Genomic DNA, 5928 nt, shown 5'->3' with positions numbered 1-5928 from the left:
ACAAACTGACATCAGGAACCTGGACTGCTGAGTTTTCTTTCCCAGGGAAAATGGAAAAAGGGTGTGCCGGGGGCCCCTGGCCCTGACTGCAAAGAATCGTTATATCGAAGGATGGACCCCACACCGAAGTTGTCCCCACCTCAAACTTGTGCTGCCCTGATAGACCCAAGGGAGGCCTATAAACTGACATCAGGAACCTGGACTGCTGAGTTTTCTTTCCCAGGGAAAATGGAAAAAGGATGTGCCCAGGGGCCCCTGGACCTGGGCTGGGGCCTCACTGCAAGGAATCCTTATATCGAAGGATGGACCCCACACCGAAGTTGTCCCCACCTCAAACTTGTGCTGCCCTGATAGACCCAAGGGAGCCCTACAAACTGACATCAGGAACCTGGACTGCTGAGTTTTCTTTCCCAGGGAAAATGGAAAAAGGATGTGCCCAGGGGCCCCTGGCCCTGACTGCAAAAAATCCTTATATCGAAGGATGGACCCCACACCGAAGTTGTCCCCACCTCAAACTTGTGCTGCCCTGATACACCCAAGGGAGCCCTACAAACTGACATCAGGAACCTGGACTGCTGAGTTTTCTTTCCCAGGGAAAATGGAAAAAGGATGTGCCCAGGGGCCCCTGGCCCTGACTGCAAAAAATCCTTATATCGAAGGATGGAACCCACACCGAAGTTGTCGCCACCTCAAACATATGCTGCCCTGATAGACCCAAGGGAGCCCTACAAACTGACATCAGGAACCTGGACTGCTGAGTTTTCTTTCCCAGGGAAAATGGAAAAAGGATGTGCCCGGGGGCCCCTGGTTCTGACTGCAAAGAATCCATATATCGAAGGATGGACCCCACACCGAAGTTGTCCCCACCTCAAACTTGTGCTGCCCTGATAGACCCAAGGGAGCCCTACAAACTGACATCAGGAACCTGGACTGCTGAGTTTTCTTTCCCAGGGAAAATGGAAAAAGGATGTGCCCAGGGGCCCTGGCCCTGGGCAGGGACCTCACTGCAAAAAATCCTTATATCGAAGGATGGACCCCACACCGAAGTTGTCCCCACCTCAAACTTGTGCTGCCCTGATAGACCCAAGGGAGCCCTACAAACTGACATCAGGAACCTGGACTGCTGAGTTTTCTTTCCCAGGGAAAATGGAAAAAGGATGTGCCCAGGGGCCCCTGGCCATGACTGCAAAAAATCCTTATATCGAAGGATGGAGCCCACACCGAAGTTGTCCCCACCTCAAACTTTTGCTGCCCTGATAGACCCAAGGGAGCCCTATAAACTGACATCAGGAACCTGGACTGCTGAGTTTTCTTTCCCAGGGAAAATGGAAAAAGGATGTGCCCAGGGGCCCCTGGACCTGGGCTGGGGCCTCACTGCAAAGAATCCTTATATCGAAGGATGGACCCCACACCGAAGATGTCCCCACCTCAAACTTGTGCTGCCCTGATAGACCCAAGGGAGCCCTACAAACTGACATCAGGAACCTGGACTGCTGAGTTTTCTTTCCCAGGGAAAATGGAAAAAGGATGTGCCCAGGGGCCCCTGGCCCTGACTGCAAAGAATCCTTATATCGAAGGATGGACCCCACACCGAAGTTGTCCCCACCTCAAACTTGTGCTGCCCTGATAGACCCAAGGGAGCCCTACAAACTGACATCAGGAACCTGGACTGCTGAGTTTTCTTTCCCAGGGAAAATGGAAAAAGGATGTGCCCAGGGGCCCGTGGCCCTAGGTCCCTGGCCCTGACTGCAAAAAATCCTTATATCGAAGGATGGAACCCACACCGAAGTTGTCCCCACCTCAAACTTGTGCTGCCCTGATAGACCCAAGGGAGCCCTACAAACTGACATCAGGAACCTGGACTGCTGAGTTTCTTTCCCAGGGAAAATGGAAAAAGGATGTGCCCTAGGGCCCCTGGTCCTGGCTGGGCCTCACTGAAAAAAATCCTTATATCGAAGGATGGACCCCACACCGAAGTTGTCCCCATCTCAAACTTGTGCTGCCCTGATAGACCCAAGGGAGCCCTACAAACTGACATCAGGAACCTGGACTGCTGAGTTTTCTTTCCCAGGGAAAATGGCCAAAGGTTGTGCCAGGGGGCCCCTGGCCCTGACTGAAAAGAATCCTTATATCGAAGGATGGACCCCACACCGAAGTTGTCCCCACCTCAAACTTGTGCTGCCCTGATACACCCAAGGGAGCCCTATAAACTGACATCAGGCACCTGGACTGCTGAGTTTTCTTTCCCAGGGAAAATGGAAAAAGGATGTGCCCAGGGGCCCCTGGCCCTGGGCAGGGACCTCACTGCAAAAAATCCTTATATCGAAGGATGCACCCCACACCGAAGTTGTCCCCACCTCAAACTTGTGCTGCCCTGATAGACCCAAGGGAGCCCTACAAACAGACATCAGGAACCTGGACTGCTGAGTTTTCTTTCCCGGGGGAAATGGAAAAAGGATGTGCCCAGGGGCCCCTGGCCCTGACTTCAAAAAATCCTTATATCGAAGGATGGACCCCACACCGAAGTTGTCCCCACCTCAAACTTGTGCTGCCCTGATAGACCCAAGGGAGCCCTACAAACTGACATCAGGACCCTGGACTGCTGAGTTTTCCTTCCCAGGGAAAATGGAAAAAAGGATGTGCACAGGGGCCCCTGGACATGGGCTGGGCCTCAATGCAAAAAATCCTTATATCGAAGGATGGAGCCCACACAGAAGTTGTCCCCACCTCAAACTTGTGCTGCCCTGATAGACCCAAGGGAGCCCTACAAACTGACATCAGGAACCTGGACTGCTGAGTTTTCTTTCCCAGGGAAAATGGAAAAAGGATGTGCCCAGGGGCCCCTGGCCCTGACTGCAAAAAATCTTTGTATCGAAGGATGCACCCCACACCGAAGTTGTCCCCAACTCAAACTTGTGCTTCCCTGATAGACCCAAGGGAGCCCTACAAACTGACATCAGGAACCTGGACTGCTGAGTTTTCTTTCCCAGGGAAAATGGAAAAAGGATGTGCACAGGGGCCCCTCGCCATGACTGCAAAAAATCCTTATATCGAAGGATGGACCCCACACCAAAGTTGTCCCCACCTCAAACTCGTGCTGCCCTGATAGACCCAAGGGAGCCCTACAAACTGACATCAGGAACCTGGACTGCTGAGTTTTCTTTCCCAGGGAAAATGGCCAAAGGGTGTGCCCAGGGGCCCCTGGCCCTGACTTCAAAAAATCCTTATATCGAAGGATGGAGCCCACACCGAAGTTGTCCCCACCTCAAACTTGTGCTGCCCTGATAGACCCAAGGGAGCCCTACAAACTGACATCAGGAACCTGGACTGCTGAGTTTTCTTTCCCAGGGAAAATGGAAAAAGGATGTGCCCAGCGGCCCCTGGCCCTTGGCAGGAACCTCACAACAAGAAATCCTTATATCGAAGGATGGACCCCACACCAAAGTTGTCCCCACCTCAAACTTGTGCTGCCCTGATAGACCCAAGGGAGCCCTACAAACTGACATCAGGAACCTGGACTGCTGAGTTTTCTTTCCCAGGGAAAATGGAAAAAGGATGTGCACAGGGGCCCCTGGCCCTGGGCAGGGACCTCACTGCAAAAAATCCTTATATCGAAGGATGGACCCCACACCGAAGTTGTCCCCACCTCAAACTTGTGCTGCCCTGATAGACCCAAGGGAGCCCTACAAACTGACATCAGGAACCTGGACTGCTGAGTTTTCTTTCCCAGGGAAAATGGAAAAAGGATGTGCCCTGGGGCCCCTGGCCCTGACTGCAAAAAATCTTTGTATCGAAGGATGCACCCCACACCGAAGTTGTCCCCAACTCAAACTTGTGCTGCCCTGATACACCCCAGGAAGCCCTACAAACTGACATCAGGAACCTGGACTGCTGAGTTTTCTTTCCCAGGGAAAATGGAGAAAGGATGTGACCAGGGGCCCCTGGCCCTGACTGCAAAAAATCCTTATATCGAAGGATGGACCCCACACCAAAGTTGTCCCCACCTCAAACTTGTGCTGCCCTGATAGACCCAAGGGAGCCCTACAAACTGACATCAGGAACCTGGACTGCTGAGTTTTCCTTCCCAGGGAAAATGGAAAAAGGATGTGCCCAGGGGCCCCTGGCACTGACTGCAAAGAATCCTTATATCGAAGGATGGACCCCACACCGAAGTTGTCCCCACCTCAAACTTGTGCTGCCCTGATAGACCCAAGGGAGCCCTACAAACTGACATCAGGAACCTGGACTGCTGAGTTTTCTTTCCCAGGGAAAATGGCCAAAGGGTGTGCCAGGGGGCCCCTTGTCCTCACTGCAAAGAATCCTTATATCGAAGGATGGACCCCACACCGAAGTTGTCCCCACCTCAAACTTGTGCTGCCCTGATACACCCAAGGGAGCCCTATAAACTAACATCAGGAACCTGGACTGCTGAGTTTTCTTTCCCAGGGAAAATGGAAAAAGGATGTGCCCAGGGGCCCCTGGCCCTGGGCAGGGACATCACTGCAAAAAATCCTTATATCGAAGGATGGACCCCACACCGAAGTTGTCCCCACCTCAAACTTGTGCTGCCCTGATAGACCCAAGGGAGCCCTACAAACTGACATCAGGAACCTGGACTGCTGAGTTTTCTTTCCCAGGGGAAATGGAAAAAGGATGTGCCCTGGGGCCCCTGGCCCTGACTTCAAAAAATCCTTATATCGAAGGATGGACCCCACACCGAAGTTGTCCCCACCTCAAACTTGTGCTGCCCTGATAGACCCAAGGGAGCCCTACAAACTGACATCAGGAACCTGGACTGCTGAGTTTTCTTTCCCAGGGAAAATGGAAAAAGGATGTGCCCAGGGGCCCCTGGCCCTGACTGCAAAAAATCTTTGTATCGAAGGATGCACCCCACACCGAAGGTGTCCCCAACTCAAACTTGTGCTGCCCTGATAGACCCAAGGGAGCCCTACAAACTGACATCAGGAACCTGGACTGCTGAGTTTTCTTTCCCAGGGAAAATGGAAAAAGGATGTGCACAGGGGCCCCTCGCCATGACTGCAAAAAATCCTTATATCGAAGGATGGACCCCACACCGAAGTTGTCCCCACCTCAAACTTGTGCTGCCCTGATAGACCCAAGGGAGCCCTACAAACTGACATCAGGAACCTGGACTGCTGAGTTTTCTTTCCCAGGGAAAATGGAAAAAGGATGTGCCCAGCGGCCCCTGGCCCTTGGCACGGACCTCACAACAAGAAATCCTTATATCGAAGGATGGACCCCACACCAAAGTTGTCCCCACCTCAAACTTGTGCTGCCCTGATAGACCCAAGGGAGCCCTACAAACTGACATCAGGAACCTGGACTGCTGAGTTTTCTTTCCCAGGGAAAATGGAAAAAGGATGTGCACAGGGGCCCCTGGCCCTGGGCAGGGACCTCACTGCAAAAAATCCTTATATCGAAGGATGGACCCCACACCGAAGTTGTCCCCACCTCAAACTTGTGCTGCCCTGATAGACCCAAGGGAGCCCTACAAACTGACATCAGGAACCTGGACTGCTGAGTTTTCTTTCCCAGGGAAAATGGAAAAAGGATGTGCCCTGGGGCCCCTGGCCCTGACTGCAAAAAATCTTTGTATTGAAGGATGCACCCCACACCGAAGTTGTCCCCAACTCAAACTTGTGCTGCCCTGATACACCCCAGGAAGCCCTACAAACTGACATCAGGAACCTGGACTGCTGAGTTTTCTTTCCCAGGGAAAATGGAGAAAGGATGTGACCAGGGGCCCCTGGCCCTGACTGCAAAAAATCCTTATATCGAAGGATGGACCCCACACCGAAGTTGTCCCCACCTCAAACTTGTGCTGCCCTGATAGACCCAAGGGAGCCCTACAAACTGACATCAGGAACCTGGACTGCTGAGTTTTCTTTCCCAGGGAAAATGGCCAAA

This window comes from Lonchura striata, unplaced genomic scaffold (genome assembly GCF_046129695.1).
Source record: "Lonchura striata isolate bLonStr1 unplaced genomic scaffold, bLonStr1.mat Scaffold_131, whole genome shotgun sequence".
NCBI lineage: Eukaryota > Metazoa > Chordata > Aves > Passeriformes > Estrildidae > Lonchura > Lonchura striata.
Note: the sequence above shows the minus strand (reverse complement) of the source record.